Source organism: Sodiomyces alcalophilus, assembly GCF_042370955.1.
Source record: "Sodiomyces alcalophilus JCM 7366 unplaced genomic scaffold ACRALscaffold_4, whole genome shotgun sequence".
Classification (NCBI taxonomy): Eukaryota; Fungi; Ascomycota; class Sordariomycetes; order Glomerellales; family Plectosphaerellaceae; genus Sodiomyces; species Sodiomyces alcalophilus.
The window spans coordinates 2984298-3002088 of record NW_027263535.1 but is presented as its reverse complement, the minus strand read 5'-3'; the positions used below and the strand labels follow the sequence as shown (position 1 = coordinate 3002088).

The following is a 17791-nucleotide window of genomic DNA, read 5'->3' as shown; positions in this document are numbered from 1 at the left end:
GTCCTTATCGTATCGTCTACTATAATCTTCTTAAGTTCCTCGGGGGTGGCTCTTAGTAATCGGTATACTAATTTAGAGTCCTCGAACTCTCTATGCTTTTCCGCTACTATTAGAGTATAAGCGTTTACCTAGTTAACTTCTTCGACTTCCTCGTTATCCTATAAGTCTATTAGTCGGCCTATTCTTTTATTTCTGCGTAAGACTTTTAGTTTATCCGAATCGTTTATATAATATACCACCTTAGGGGTATCTATATTATAGATATACCGTATTATATCGTGTTTCGGATCCGGATTAAAGTAAAATTCGTGGTTCCTAGGCAGGTTTATATACCGTATAGGCACGAACGTGGCTATATATAGCGGTACTATAATAGTCTACGCTATTATAACTCGGCGTTAGTATCTGCCTATAGGCTTCCTATAATACCCGATAATTAGGATCCGTATACTATAATATCCTGCTATCCTTAGGGTACCGGAGGAATACAGGATATCGACGCTAAAGGTCTTTAGGAAGGTTCCTCTAAGCAGTATATTTAGTTCTAGGTCGTCGATTACCTAGGCTATAATTATAAAGTAACCTATAACTAGGGTATCTTAGATATAGCCGCCGACATAGAAGTCGAAAGTAGCGACCTCCTATACCTGAATTATCCTTATAAGTCCCTTTATCGGTTTCGGGTTTATAGCTTTCCTATATTAGACGTTCTTCCTGTATTCTATTAGCTAGTTTCTATTAACTAGAATTAAGGTATATCCGGAGTCTATATAGACTTTTATAGTCTTACCGTCGGGTATAAACTTAATCGCTATTTTATAGTATATATATTACTTAAATCCGGGTCTAACTAACGCCTATATATCGATAATCTTATATAGCTTAAATACGAAGTGGTAGCTGAGTTTATCGGGCTTTAGTAGTCTTAGTGGCTTTATATCGGCTATCGTCGGCTTTATCTCCTTATCTATAGACTATATATACGTGGCTTCGGATCCGTACTATATATAGGTAGATTATATTTATATAGGGTCTTCCGTATAGATATCTAGTTCGGTTAGCTATTCTATAGACTCGGATAGCGTCCCCGGATCTTCTAGCGTGATTAGCCTAGTTGCCGCTAGGATAATATAGGCTTTATAAGGCCCCTATCCCTTTAGCTTCGGCTCTATATAGGTGTTTAAAAACACGTGTTAAAAGAGTTATGTGTTACTAGGGAAGTAGGCGTCGTATTTTCTATACTAGTATATCAGCGGCTTCGGTGATTATAGTAAAGCGGGAGTCTATAAGGTCTATCGTAGGCGTGCTAGGGTTCATCCTTCTAACTTATATTTATACGTTTATCGGTTACTTATATAGGATCGGCCGGCTTAGCCTATAAAATAAGAATAATAAACGTTAATTTCGCTATTAGCTAAATCCTCCTCGCCGATCTCGTAAACGTATATCTCCTCGCTTTCGCTAAGTATTTTATTAATAAGAATATAGCCCTTTTTATATAAATCCTCTTCGTCGGTATCTTTACCGGGGTCGTCCTCCGCTATATACACCACTCAGTGGTCACGGTTACCGTTACTCTTTACCTATTACCGTATACGCCGCTAATACGGACGGTGCTCCTCGCGGAACTAGCGTCCGCCTCTACGAAACTAGCGACCTCTACGACCGCGGTTACCGCGGTTATCGTTACCTTTACGACCCTGGAATAATTTATCGCGGTTACTAAAATCGTTTCCCTACGATCGGCCTTTTCCGAAGCCGCTATAATTACTAAAACGATTCCCGCCGCTATTAAATCGGCTCTTATCGAAGTTTCCGCCCTAGCGTCCCTAGTTTACGTATTCACTTGTTTTGTTTACGTTATCTACGGGGGTCGTGTCCGCTGTGTATATAATTAAACGATTTTCCAGGACTATCTATATAGGCACGTTAGTATAGGGTGCGGTCTATTAAGCAGATAAAGGTCCTAATTAGTCTACGCGAAACATACCGTGTTATAACTAGTATCTTAGGGAGAGCTATCGGTTAGCGATCTAGTCCTTAATCAATCGGATAAATTCGTCTAGGTGCTTATTTATATCAGGTCAGGGGCAGATCTCCTAGAGGGACGGGTTAATCCTATTCTAGATTTCCTGTTACACGTCAAGGTTAGTACGAGGGCTAATTCCTAAGGCTTTATATAGATAGGTAAGGTGATTTACCTATTCGGCGAAGGCTTTTCCGTTAATAATATCTCTGGCTATGAACCGTAAGTCTATTATTTTTACTGCTATAGTCTCCGGGTTAATTTACTAGTATCGGCGAAGGGCAGCGTACTATCCGTTTAGGGACTAGCGTACCTCGCTACGCTACGTGGCTATAAGGCTAGTTAACCACCACAAAGCAGCTTTACTTATAAATAGCGCGTATAGATTAATACAAGCCTTTTCTACTATATTAGGGGTAGTCGCCTATTCCTTAACGTTTTTAATAAAGAGCTCGATATCGTGCTAAAGGACTTTATCTCCGGAGACTAACTATAGGATAAAGGTTAGTGATATATACTTAGGAGGACTAAAGAATCTAATTATAGTTAGTTTATAACGGAAAACCTACGGGCCGCCGCTATACTATATATCGCTATTATTAGCGTCGTTTATTCCGGTACCTCTATTACTAGTAGCCAGAGCTTTATTAGCGAAGAAACTTATTATATATTAGAATTAATTAGGGGTAAATATAACGGTAGGTGGCTATAGGCTTAACTAGGGGGCCGCCTGCTATTACTAATCCCGATATTATTATTAGCCACCCTGGCTCTGGGTGCCGGAGCTAGAGGCTAGTATCTATCTATTAGCATCTATCCTAACTACTTAGCGTAGCGACGGCTTAGGGGTTATTAAGGGTTCTCGAGATATATAAGGCGGTGGTTAACTATCCTCTAACGTTTATAGAGTTTATACTAAAGGCGCTTAGTTTATCGGCTACTATATATAGGATTCCTCGAATAAAGGTCTACGGGGAGCGTTAAGGTTAAGAGACGTTAATTAACTGTTAACGGTCTATAGTCTGTTCTTAACTGATAGCTGCTAACTATGCCGTTTAACTGCTTATCTGCCTACCTGTATGCCCTGTAAAGGGTTCTGATTATTATTACGGGAGTAAGTTCTGCTATTATTCTGGCTTTTACTAATATTTAAGTGCCTTAGTACTATCACGAGGGTTGCCTTTACCGCCTAATTATCGGTCTCCTACTAGGATAGGAAGGTTAGTCCGTTATCTATACTCGGGGCTCTATTATTATATCTGGCTATACGGTTTATGTCTCGATATTCTCTCGCGGCTCTATTATATAATGCTATTCCTTTTTATCTGATAATAGTAATAGCTCTATCGGGCAAATTTTACTATACTACCTATTCCGGGTATACTTAAATAAATTTATAGATATAGAATAATTCTCTTTTAATAGTTATTAGTGGTTCTATTTATAGCAGAGATACTAATAATACAGAGTTATAACGGGGTAGGGAAAAAGAGTTTATAGCTTAATGATTTATGGCTTATATAGGTAAATAGGGTAGGTGTTAGTGGGTATAAAATAATAGGAAGGTGTAATTATATATAGATAACATAATCGACTAAAAATAAGATTATAAAGGGACTAGGAACGAAAAACAGGGGAAAAATAGGGAAAATAGGCGAAAATCGTTAAATACGTCGAGGCGAACCGTTTTATAACGGCTATAGACGTCCTTATCGGTTACTTAAAGGCGAGCTTTAGTATCGGTGTGGAGGTAAAACGTTTATAGCTATCTACTATAAGCGGGTGATTAACTACTAGTAGAAATCTTTACGGGGTAGCTATAGAAAATATCTTTAAACGGCGAGTTACTGATTTATATCGCGTAAACAAGGAAAAGAAGAGAAAAGGAGTCGGGGTATAGTATAAAGCGAACGATTTATAATAATTCAGTTACTACTATTTGCTATACGGATTTCCCGTATTTATATGTTATAAACGTGTATAAAGAGAATTCAGAGAAGTGAAGATATATTATCTTAAGTGTATAAGCTCATAGAGCTCTATGGAGCTGCAGATTAATATCGGCAGCTCGGCTAACTAAAAGAGTATATGTGTGTGACTAAGCTAAAGATATCCCCTATCAGTTACCGTATTAAAGATATATATAAGCTATACTTAAGTGTTATTAGGAGCGTAGCTATATACGCTATACCGGTTTTCTATACCCTTAGAAAGAAGGGTAAAACACCTAAAGGTATTATAAAATAACTTACCGCCGAATAGGCGTGGTGCCTATATATTATTACCGGCGCCTATAAGACTATTATAACTAAGATCCTAGAGATAAAAGCGAGCGTTCCCCCCTTTAACCTTTATAGTAACCTTTTAGTCGCGAAAATAGTAAAACGTATAGAGGGAACCCCCGTAAAGTAATTCCTAATAATAGTTAGAATTATAGCCGACACGGCTACGCGTATTAGGCGTAGAGGCCCTAGGAGGTATACGCTAGGGGGCTAGGAGTATTTAAAGAACTAAGTATAAACGTGGCACCTAGAACGCGGCCTAAGATATAGACTATAAGACGAGTAGCGGTATGGATAGGAGAATATAAGCCCGCGATAATATAATAGCGTGGCTCTAGCATAGACGCCCCGCTTCTCGACGATAGTATTTAGGAAATATAAGGGACTCTCTAACCCCTAGAGCTTAATCCTTATATAGATACGGATAGAGAAGCTTAGCCTCCGTAAATTCCTCTTTTAATACGGCGTCCCTAATACGGTAATACCGCGCTGCCCTTATATAGATAGGGGAATACAAATAGCCTAGTATATCGTACTATAGTGTATAGATATAGACGACTAAACACGGGAGAGACTATAAAGCGTAGCGAGAGCGGAGCTAAGGAGTAAGGCGGACTAGCTCTATACCCTTAGAGACGATAAAAGGGCGGGAGCGGTAGCGAAATAGTTTCTATAGGTAAGTAGGCTCTAGGATTTCCGCCTAGTAAGGGCCCTGGACCCTAAGAAGGCGATAACGGTATAAGGACTATCACGGAAATATAGCGAAGGGTAAGAGTTATATAGGCGTTAAGAGGTTTTTAGGGGGCGCCGCGCTTATACACGGCTAACCCCCTGCTATCTCGGCTATCCTCTAGGTAGCCTTATTACTAGTATCTTATATATTCTCGGCCTTATCGGCCTTACTCTTATTATCTTTAGTATTATTCTCCTCCTCGCCGGAGGTAATAGGATCGGCGGCGGCGGGGACCTCGACGTTCTAGGTAGGTTAATAGCGGGAACATAGCGGGAATAAAGCTAACTTACTATTTAACGGCTAATATTCTTAACTATTCGCTCGACTCTAGCGAATTATACCTAAGTTATAGGACGATTATTTATAGCCATAGCTCTAGCGGCGGCGCTAGCCCGATACTAGGAGCTATAGCTAGCACGCAGAGCCCGTAACTAACGCTTACCGGCGGTCTTATAAACACGGCGAGTCTAAAATAATTAGTAAAAGCCTATATAGCGACCCCGCGCTTAATACTTATAATAGCGGTATCGTTACCCTAGACACAATAGACGGCCTGTATTAGGCGGTTTAGAGCCGTGCGGTAAGTTATTAGCACCGACTTATAGCCACCTTTTTTTCCCTTAGTATAACGGTAGCAACGCGCTCCTATACTAGTAACGTTATAGTATTTATCGACTAATAGATTAATAGCGATAGCGGAGATATAGCGAGTATAAGGTAAGGCCCGAATAGTTATAGGAATTAGTTCCTACCTAAGTTAGACGCGCTAGATACGTAGAGATAATACACGGAGAACGCACGTTTTTCTTACCGGCAGGGCTAGCGGGGGCGGGGGTATCCTTAGCGCTAGCGGCGCTATTAGCGGCGGGTTAGTTAATAATAGAGGTTATCTATATTAATAAGCGTTAGCCTAAATAAAACAGACTCGAACTAGGTATATAGGCAACGCAGGCTGCCCGCGAGGATAGCGCCGGACTTACTTTAATAGGATAGCTTAAAGAAGAAAGAGAGAGGAAGGAAAAGAGAAAAGGATTAGAAAAGGGTTTTCTATTAAAAAAAGCTCTAGTAGCCCGCGGCTATAAAGGAAGGTAGGCGTGATCGCTACTCCGGCGCCTATAATAAGGCAGTCGCGGATAGGCGGAGCGGCAGCGTAGGGGAGCCGCACCCTACCTAGGGATATATCGAATAAAGGAGACTATATAAAGGAGGAACGTAATAAAGACGACTATATAATATAGAACGGATTAGGCTAAAGGGCCGTAGGGCCACTATAGCGGTAACGCACCGCCCTAACACGGGCGAATTACGAACCCGATAGCAGATACCCTATTAGCCACTATACCGGAGGTAAGATCCGGAACACGCACCGAGTTAATATACGGCCGTATAACGCTATTATAGCGGCCGCCCTAGGGCTACCCACACTATACTATACGAGGGGAGGGGTTTTCGTCCTAATCGGTTTTCCCCCCTCCTAAATCAGAGAAGGACTATCGCCTAAAAGGCTAGCCTATATAATTAGGTAAAATCAGAGTAATATATAATAATAATAATAATAATACTTTAATAGTAAAAAAGGTACTAATCTACTAATATAATTAAGTATTATATATATATTTAGATTATTATTAAAGTATAATATCTAATTATAATTAAAAATAGGATCTTATAAAAATAAAGTATAATTCCAATAATAGTTATAAATAGAATTAGTTACGAATAGTTTTAGTTATAAATAGAATTAATTACTAATAGGCTTAATTACTAATAGAATTAGGTACGAATAGGATTGTCACGAATAGGATTAGTACGAACAGGACAGTATAGTAGCGAGCGTTACGCACGTTCAGGTCGTTGTCAGGGAGTGATATCCGATTAGGCGTATGTTCTTATATAAATAGAAGTACCTATCCGATAAATAAAGACAATTAAAGACTATTTATTAAGGCAGCAGATCACTATCGCATAGGCTAGTCCAAAGCAGGCTCGGAACAGGTTATTCCGGGCCCGAAAGTAGGAGTGGACCGGCTATAGGAATAAGGACAGGATTTTAGCACTATAATCAAAGATTTCTATAGAGTTAATTAAATTAATAGATTAATCGCTTATTTTATATAATTAACTTATACGCTATTTATAATAATTAAGAGAAGCCTTTATAGTATAGTGGTGGTATACCTGGTATATAGTCGAGGTGACCGGGTCGGTTCGAATCCGGCTAGAGGCGTATATAAAAGAGGAACCCCTTTTCCTTTTCTACGCTACTCGGATCCTATTTTAGGGGGCCCTTATCTGCCTTAGTATATATAATAAGAGTTAAATAGGGGGCTTATTAGACCCACTTTCCGCCCGGCTTCGCTAGTCGTTAACAGGTACCACGGGGGAGTTAGTCGCCCTACTATAGAAAACAAGAAGATAGTATCGCGCTATCCCTAAGCGTGTAAGTAAAATACACGGCGTTTTTTCCACGATACGGAGGCAGTCCCTTACGCTATTATATAAGCGTTCTGCGTGGGCATATAGCCTGCGTTAGCTCCACCTATAGCCATAGAATAGGGAAGCTTAGGAACTTTAAACCCTAGGAAGCGCATATATAAGTCGCCTATAGTAGGCCCGTAGGGGTTAGCCCTAGGGCTTATAGGAAGGCGTATAAAAGTAAACAGAGATAACCACGCGCGCGCCGTTAATCGAGCACGTAATCGGCTTTAAAACCGCTACGGGCAAAACATTATAGGCTTCCTAGAATAGAAGCCACGAGTTTCGGATATATAGTGAGTTAGGAACGGGGCCGCCACGGCACCCGTATAAGGCAGTAATCCTAAAAAGGAGGAGGGTATAGGGGTTTTTATCTAAGTTATATACTAGTTCCCTAAGTCTTATACTACGGTTTTCCCCCCTATAGGCATTAAAGAAGGACCGTATAGTTAGAATTCTAACTCCTAGCTACTTAAGGTAGGATAAGGATAGCGGAGTAAGAGACAATAAATAAATAAAATAATAATTTAGAGTCTTATTCTGCTTAATAACCTATTAAAGCTATTTACGCTAAGCTGCCTATAGCTATAACGATAACCTCTAATACGACTATCTATATAAGCTATAAAGACTAGGAGCTATAGTAACGCCTCTACGAAGTCAGGGCCCGTAGTAATAGAGTCTAGGACTTCCCACGCCCTAATAATCTAGTCCCTAGGCCGTAGCGAGCTACCCGTCCCGAATTTACCTCCTACGCTTCTATCGCTAATACTAAGGGGTAACCTACTAATATCTCCGAGCTAACGGCTATAGGCAAGGCCGCCTATACCGAAGACTACCGCCGATATAAAGAGGATAGTAAGGATTACGAGACCTATTAGAAGGGTATTAACGGTATACTTAAGTGGGTAGAAAAGTCTATTATAGCGAAGAGACGGAAGGCCCTAATAAAGGGCATAACTCTAGAAAAGATCTCTATAGTAGTATAAGCCGACGCCGTACCCTATATCGCGACCTATATAAAAAACTCCTAGAAGAACTACGACCTTTATAAAAATAAGCCGCTTATGAATCTAAGGAAGGTGGCCGCCTAGCTAGACGATTAGCAGGACCTGCTTTAGAACTATTATAACGTTAGTATATATAATAACCCTAAAGAGATCTAGATTAACGACTTCTTCAACGCTATATAACCTGCCCTAGGTAACTAGGTGGATATTAAGGAAGTAGTGCTGGACCTTAAAATAGTAATAGCGATAACCCTTATCGCGGAAAGGAAGAAGGGGGCGGAATAGCTTAACGCGGTGCCTACTCGAAGCTATAGAACTATAGCCTTCCCGGCCCTAAACCTCAAAGGTAACGATAATAACGGGCTATAACGGGCCGGGAGGGCCAACTAGAGCGGAGCCTAGCGGGGTCGTATCGCCTACCCTAAAGGAAAGTTAACTAACCGAATAAGCTCTAAGCGCAGATAATCCCTCTTGAATAAGGATAAGTGCCCCGCGTATTACCAGCGCGGCTATAATCTATAGGGCTATTAGATACTATTCCTAGAGTTAGCGCTAGAGGGCTTTTAAGCTAACGACTTAGTTAGGAGGCTCGTGGAGAAGTCCCTTAGGATAGACCGGGATCTATAAGGCGCTATCGAGAAGATTAGATCCCGAAATAAAAAGAAGAGGACCGCCGCCACGGATAATAATAACGAATTCCGTGGCGGCGGTAAAGCCACGGATAATAATAACGAAGTCCGTGGCGGCGGTAAAGCCACGGATAATAATAACGAAGTCTGTGGCGGTAATAATAACAAAGTCTTTAAGGAGGCGTGACTATATACGGATAAGAGGACTGCCGTTACTAATAATAATAACAAAGTCGGTGGTAATAGTAAAGCCACCGATAATAATAACGAAGTCGGTGGCGGCGGCAGTAACGGCGTAGAGCCATGCCGGCTAGAAGCCCTGGCGGCAGCCCTCTTAGCTGCCGTGTATCCTTTATAGTAGTCCGCTATATTAGACTTAGGTACCACCTCCCACGTTTTTTATAATACAAGCAGATTTACGAATTATAAACTAGACCGCCCTAGTAACGTTATAATCACCGGTACTATAATAGTGCTAATTTAAGGATATAAAGACGTTATTATTATAATAAAAGAAACGACTGGCCCGATAAAGTTCCGGTTAAAAGACGTAGCCTACTATGAAGATTTTATCTATAACCCAGTCTCTAATAAGAAGATACGTTAGAACGGCCACTAGTAGGACTAGGAGCCGCTAAACGATTATATACGCCGCTATAATCGATTAATCCTTTATAAGCTAAGTGTCCACTATAACTAAACCGTTATAGAGTTCCAGTTACTAACGCCCTAGCCACTACTCTTCTAGGTTAATAGTGTTCTATCTTACTAGTCTATTCGCGGACTAATAAGAAGCCTTTTTAAAAGCCGATTAAGAGAATAGCCAGCTAAGCTAATAGTAACTCATAATATCTCTGTTTAGGGCACGCTGGCCCTAATATAATAAAGTAACCAGAAGAGTAGTTATAGAGCGTTAAACTAAAGAGGCTAGGAATAGTAAAGTGTAACGCCTATGCCTAATCGAAGATAAGTTATTAGATTAGCCGGCGGACCTATATAGCCCTAAGCTATGCCAGTAAGAGGTAGGCGATCGATTTCACGGAGTTCTAACTAACCGCTAAGGGTTATATACGGATTATATTCTTCACGGATCGATATAGCGGATTCGTTACCTGCTCTATTATAACGTTAAAGAGGGCCTCTGATGTCTATATAGTTATAAACTAATATATCCGATAGGTTTAACGTTAATTTCACTACTAAGTACGGGTTCTTAGGTATAATAATAAACTAATATAATCGCTCGAAATACAGGGCTTATATTATAGGATTTAAGTAAGGAGTAAAGGAAGCTATTATAAGATAACCAAGGAGGTCTACTAGTAGACCAAGAGAGGGGGTATTATATTAAGATTATTCGTTAAGTTCTTTTAAGAAGATATAGGCATAGAGGTCCATACGTATAGACCTCTGGGTGCCACCTAATAGGAAGGTATTAGTTATATAATCTCCTCTCGGAGTAACTAAGGGACCTTCGTAAACGAGGTAGCCTTACTATAAAGGCTACCACCCCCTCTATATACTCTAAGCTAGCTTTTATATTCTGAATACACGATAAGCCTTCTCTAAACACGAAGCCACCTAGTAGTTAGCATATAAGCCTCTAGAACCTCTTCACGAGAGGCCTCTATAGCTTACGCGATAAGCTCGTACTAAGCACTAGTAGGAAGCCCAGAACCTGATAACACGAATTAATAAGACCTCTTAATGCCTCTTATAGCTTAGCTAAGGGATTTAGTATCTAACTAGAGTCTTCTTTAGCAGAGACCCCCGCTTAGAACGGTAGTGCCGAAAGATCTAGGGCCGTTATTATACTAAAGGCACGAGCTATACGAATTCACTCTCGATTACCTGACTTCTTATACATTAAAGTCGTTTTATATACCGCTTATATATAAAACAGAACACTAAAATAGCGCCTTAGCTACAAGACCCCGTTTAAGGTCCTCTATTAAAGCAAGCCATAGCTAGGCCACCTTCGGGCCTTTGGTTATAAGGCTTTTCCTATAACCAGAGCTGCCCTAATAAGGTTTAGAAAGCTATAAAATCAACTAGCGCTACAGGCCTATATCGGCTACCTTATAGGATACGATTTAACTAATATTTACTGTATCTAGGTCCCTGGCCTTAAGAGGAACCATATCTTCCGTACCTATAATATTTATTTTAATAAATAAGAGTTTTTTAATAGTAGTCTCGAAGCCTTAAAGGACTATTTACGTTAATTAACGGAAGAAGAGCTAGTGGATATTATTAATTAGACCCGCCTACTAGATATATATATAATTAAGTAAGGCAAGCCGTTATTACCCGAAATATATATAATAGTATACTTCGAGCCTATTCTCTAGGCGGGTAGCGAGGTTAACGAACCTCTCCTAAGGGCTACGCCTGCCGGCCTCGAGGCTTAGGGGGTGGAACTGTTTATAAAGCCCGAGAGGCTGGAACGGTAGGAGGAGCTTATAGAGCCCGCGAGGCCGGAGCTAGAAAAAGACTCTTCTATGGCCGCGATTAATTACTAACGCCTAGGCAGTCACCTTCTAACTCTACCAGAAACCCCTCCTTAGGCAGGGCTCACGGCGGCTGCTTTTACGGGCTATATGCCTATAGAGCAAGGGGGAGCTAAATTTTGAAGCTATAATAGTACCCCCGTCTGGATCCCTGCGTTTAACGCAGGAAGATATGCCCTATTAGTCCGTAATTTAAATAGTAAGCCGCTAACGAAGTTAAAAATTAGAAGGGCACTTAAGAGACCCCGTAAAATACACCGTAAATAACTACCGGCCGCTCCGAGAAATCAATAAGACCTTAAAAAGCACCTATACGAAATCCTGTTCCGATAAGCCTAAAGGGATTACCTAAAGAGTTATAAAGAGATAGGCTCGTGGATTATAGTGCCGAAGGATAGGGCGAAGGGGTATTAGGTGCTTAGCTATATATAGGTAATAACCTATAAGTTTAATAAGGACGGCTCTCTGTAGAAGTATAAGGCTGGACTAGTAGTCCGTGGAGATTAATAATATTATGATTCGTTAAAGGATATATATATATAGCCACTCTCGCCGGCCGCTCCTTTAGATTACTAATAGCGATCGCCGCCCGCTTTAATATACCTAATATAATATAACGTTGTTAACGTGTTTATATATGCCCCCCTACTACACGATATACATATACGGTTCCCGCCTAGGACCGCGGTGCCGGGTTAATTATTATTATTAAAGAAGGCACTATACGGGCTACGGGAGTCTTTATTACCATAGTAAAAATATATTATAGAAGTACTAAAAAGAGACGGGTTTAAGATAGTGCCGTAAGAGCCCTACTGCTTTATACGCCTTGGGCTAATCTTATTCTTCTATATAGACGATATCGTGATCGGTTTTAAGGAAAACTTTAAGGAAGAGATAGAATAAGAGACCCGTTATTCCGACTGTACCACTTGGTTATTCCGACTGTAGTTCCAATCAGACCCAATCTTCCTACTACCTTATCGATCAACATCTTCAATCTACATCTTCAATCTACGTCGTCAATCTACGTCGTCAATCTACATCATTAATCTACATCGTTAATCTACGTCGTTAATCTACGTCGTTAATCTACGTCGTTAATCTACGTCGTTAATCTACGGAATAGGAGGCGGCGCGTTCGTTATCTCGTTATAGGAATAAGATAGCCGTGGGCGTGGGCGTGGGCGGCGTGGATAAGGAAGGGAAGAGGCGCTATTATTACTACTACTATTAGCTTCGAACTGATGAGCTTGTCTATTAATACAACGCAATTGATCCGCGCGATCAAATTAATTAACTTGTTAAAAGACGTTGGTGTGGTTTGCGACCGTACGTTACGATATTGGTATTCCGAAGTCTCTATCTATGTGCGTTGTATATATAAACTATAGTCGGAATAACTAAGTGGTATAGTCGGAATAACGGGCCTCTAGAATAAGCTATCCCGAGCCTCCGAGAGCACTACGCACTATAAGGCGGGCAACCACTATAGTGGTTCCTTAGGATTAAGGTTATTCGGGACCGTCCCTTAAGGAATATATAGCTATTATAACGCGAGTATATTATAAGGGTGCCTTTATAGTATAGTGGTGGTATACCTAGCACACGGTTAATAACCGGGTCGGTTTAAATCAGGCTAGAGGCGTATATAAAAGAGGAACTCCTTTTCCTTTTTTACGCTACTCGGATCCTATTCTAGGGGGCCCTTATCTGCCTTAGTATATACGATAAGGGTTAAATAGGGGGCCCGTTAGACCCACCTTCCGCCCGGCTTCGCTAGTCGTTAATAGGTGCTACGGGGGAGTTAGTCGCCCTACTATAGAAAAACGAGAAGACGGTATCGCGCTATCCCTAAGCGTATAAGTAAAATACGCGGCGTCTTTTCCACGATACGGAGGCAGCCTCTTACGCTATTACGTAAGCGTTCTGCGCAGGCATATAGCCTGCGTTAGCTCTACCTATAGCTATAAAAGAGTAAAGGAAGCTTAGGAGCTTTAAACCCTAGGAAGCGTATATATAAGTCGCCCGTAGTGGGCCCGTAGGGTTAGCCCTATAGGGCACACAGGAGGCGTATAAAAAAAGACTAACCGAGATAATCACGCGCGCGCCGTTAATCGAGTATATAGTCGGCTTTAAAGCCGCTATAGGCAAAAACGTTATAGGCTTCCTAGAATACAAGCTATAAGTTTCGGATATATATCGAGTTACTACCAGGGTTATTAAGGTCCCGACACGGCACTAAGCCTTAAAAGAGGGGAGTATAGGGGTTTTTATCTAAGTCTTATACTAGTTCCCTAAGTCTGATACTACGGTTTTCCCCCCTATAGGCATCAGAGAAGGACCGTATAGTCAGAATTCTGGCTCCTAGTATATATATAGGATAGCGGAGTAAGAACTAATAAATAAATAAATAAATAAATAAATAAATATTATAAGGGTAGGATATCTATTATTAACGGTATCTAACTATAAACCTATAAGTCCTATAAAGCCGGCGGAGCTATTAATATACGCAGGGAAGTCTACTACTATTAAAAGCTATTAATATAAGATAGGATCCGTGCTATACGCTATAATATTATTATATCCCGATATCGTGTTTATAGTACCTCGACTCTATAGATTTAATATAAACCCTAGCTATTAGTATTATAAAGTAGCCGACTATTTAATTTAATATATACTAGCTACGTAAACCTATGCCTTAGAATTAGGTAAAGGCGACTCTATTAAGGTATTTACTAACGCGTCTTTTACAGATAACTTAATTAATCGAAAGAGTAGTTAGGTATTTATAATACGCCTATTTAGAGGCATAGTAGCCTAGCGAGTAAATAAATAAGTAACGGTTATAACGTTAATAATGCCTTTATAGTATAGTGGTAGTATACCTGGCATATAGTTAAGGTGACCGGGTCGGTTTAAATCCGGCTAAAGGCGCACGTAAAAGAGGAACCCCTTTTCCTTTTTTACGCTACTCGGATCCTATTCTAGGGGGCCCTTATCTGCCATAGCATGTATAATAAGGGTTAAATAGGGGGCCCGTTAGACCTACCTTCCGCCCGGCTTCGCTAATCGTTAATAGGTGCCACGGGGGAGTTAGTCGCCCTATTATAGAAAATAAAAAGATAGTATCGCGCTATCCCTAAGCGCGTAAGTAAAATACGCGGCGTCTCTTCCACGATACGGAGGCAGCCTCTTATGTTATTACGTAAGCGTTCTGCGTGGGCACGTAGCCCCCGTTAGCTCTACCTATAGCCATAGAATAGGGAAGCTTAGGAGCTTTAAACCCTAGGAAGCGTATAGATAAGTCGCCTATAGTGGGCCTGTAGGGGTTAGCCCTAGGGCTTATAGGAAGGCGTATAAAAAACAAACAGAGATAATCACGCGCGCGCCGTTAATCGAGCATATAGTCGGCTTTAAAGCCGCTACGGGCAAAAACGTTATAGGCTTCCTAGAATAGAAGCCATGAGTTTCGGATATATATTAAGTCAGTAACAGGGCCCCCGCGGTACCCGTATAAGGCAGTAATCCTAGAGGAGGAGGGTATAAGGGTTTTTATCTAAATCTTATACTAGTTCCCGAAGTCTTATACTACGGTTTTCCCCCCTATAGATATAAGAGAAGGACTGTATAGTTAGAATTCTGACTCCTAGCTACTGAAAGTAGGATAAGGATAACGGAGTAAGAGATAATAAATAAAATAAAATAAACGTTAATAATAAAGGCGGAGCTACTCTTACTTATATAAGGTTCGAAGGAAGGGATATTCACGAAAGGGTTATTAGAGGCGATAAGTATAATATTCGACGATCCACGACTAAAGATACGATACGATAATAGCTAAACGATACGCCTATTAATAGCGGAGATCGCTGAATTAAATACACGATTATAGTATATAGATATATATAACTATTAGTTATAGGAGGCGTAGCAGTATAGAAGGATTAAAGTCAGCTACGTTATAAGTGCTAATATAATCGCTAATAGGCTAATAAAGGTCCTGTCTAAAGAAAGGTTTATAAGCTTTAGGAAATAGGTAGGAGTAATAGATATATAGGGACGTCTCTATATAAATACGCTAGAGGAGATCTTATTAGAATATTCAGAAGAGCTGGAAGAGAAGTTCGATAGAAGCTATATGGACGTTATAGAAGGTGATATATCGATAGAAGGAGCCTGTGATTAACTTTAACTAAATAACTGCCGAATAGTTATTTAGTTAGGGGGGGGTGTTGTATAGGCTAGTCCAAAGCAGGCTCGGAACAGATTATTCCGGGCCCGAAAGTGGGAGTAGACCTGCCGCAGGAATAAGGGCAGGATTTTAGCACTATAATCAGAGATTTCCATAGAGTTAATTCAATTAACAGATCGATCGCTTATTTAACGTAATTAAGTTATACGCTGTTTGCAACAGTCACTTCTATACTGTGGACTACTGTCTTTGCGGACGAAAAGCAATAAAAAGGGACGTGCGTATAGTGAAGGTACCTCTTAGGGCAACTGCCTTTTGCGGGTCTAGGCTTAGTGAATATAAGATCGTTATATTTTATCCAGTGTTGCCTTAGGAACACGTTATAATCTAATCCTGGTATTATATAGGCGAATAGTTATTATATATATCCACCGATCTCGAGATCGTATACGGCGATACCGGAGCTCTTAGTAGACCTTATAGTATCAGAGAACCCCGCAAAGGGTCTTCTGGTTTTATCGACCAATAGGAGGTGGAGGGACTTTATAAGATATTCGTTTATAGCCATATAATAGTTATATCTAGTATTTATAAAAGCGGTAATTAACTTTAATTTATCCGCGCTTATATAAAAGCTAAATAACTATTATGCGACTAAAATATAAACTCTTTCTAATCCCTTTATTCCTTTATAGTAGGCTCTAGTACCTGTTTTCGTACTAAAGCTATTCTTTGTCCGACTCTTTATTATTATCTATGACTCTTATGTAGGTTATTTTATTATCCGAGGTCGCCGAGACCTTAGCTACACGGCTCTCCTTTTAATCTTCGGCGTCCTTTTTCTTTAAGCGGTATTTCCTAGTAATATATCCTTTCTTTCCGTAGTTATAGCACTCTCTTATCTTTTTTCTCTTAGTCTATACTCGATTAACGCCTCCTATCTTTATATAGCCGTTAGAGTCGCGGGCGTGGTTATTATTATTACTATTACAAGGTGCTTAATTAAACTATAGTTTTATAGAGAGTGCTTTAAGTCTCTTAGTAATACTCTACACCTTTATCACCTAAGCGTAGTAATTATTCGGGAGTTTCGTGGTAATAAGCATAGTATAGAGACGATTACTAAGAGCTCTGTCTAGGAATATAATCTTTATAGTATTATCCTATTAACCTCCGCCTATAATAACTACTTATTATTCGAAGCCAGGTATAAAGCGTCTAAACGCTTAGTCTTCGCGCGATTATAATATTTATAGGGCGTTAGCGGTATAAAGTTATTCGTTAATATCCTTATATATACGGTTAAGGTAATTAAAGAAGTCTTTAAGATCGTATTAGCTATCGGTTCCGCTTATAGCCTAAAAGGAGGTAATAACACGGCAAGGAGCTTTATTTAGGTAGGCGTTAATAAAGTATTACTTCTTATAAGGGCTCTAGAAGAGGTATTAATCTAAAAGGAGCTTCTTACGAATCTTAGACGACTAGCTTATATGCTCTAAGCGTTTACTATTAAACCTTAGGGGGGATAGCGTAGTGGTAGTACGCCTGGTGACTTATCGTAAAGTCGTAGGTTCGAATCCTACTCCCCCCACTTCGCGCGCGATTTTTTTTTTCGCGTATAAACTACCCGGAGCCCTTGAACCGAAACAGGGGACCCGAACAGGGACATATTAGTTAGTCTACGACCTGACTAATAGAAGATACACGCCTTACGTAATCCTTGCCTTAGGGGAGGTAGGGCTCTTACATAATATACGCGTATTAAGCGCACACATATACACGCCTTTATAACCGTGCCCTAGAGCCTAGGGAACTCTACGGCGCGCGTAACACACTTAATAATTCCCGGACTAAATATAAACAGGCTAGCCACTTCTTTACTTCGATAAATAGTTTATATAAATAGACTAGATACTCGTTATAGG

The 17791-nt window shown here is 40.3% G+C and overlaps 2 non-coding genes and 1 pseudogene across 3 annotated transcripts; all 3 read left to right on the top strand.

Moving 5' to 3' along the window:
• The first annotated feature begins 7193 nt into the window (after nt 1–7193).
• On the top strand, nt 7194–7268 carry ACRALDRAFT_t171. Its single transcript has one exon. It is a non-coding gene; the product is annotated as a tRNA-OTHER (tRNA).
• Nucleotides 7269–14533: 7265 nt separating this feature from the next.
• Nucleotides 14534–14608, top strand: ACRALDRAFT_t172. Its single transcript has one exon. It is a non-coding gene; the product is annotated as a tRNA-OTHER (tRNA).
• Nucleotides 14609–17385: 2777 nt separating this feature from the next.
• Nucleotides 17386–17457, top strand: ACRALDRAFT_t173 (annotated as a pseudogene). The gene has a single exon. The product of its transcript is annotated as a tRNA-OTHER (tRNA).
• Nucleotides 17458–17791: the final 334 nt, after the last annotated feature.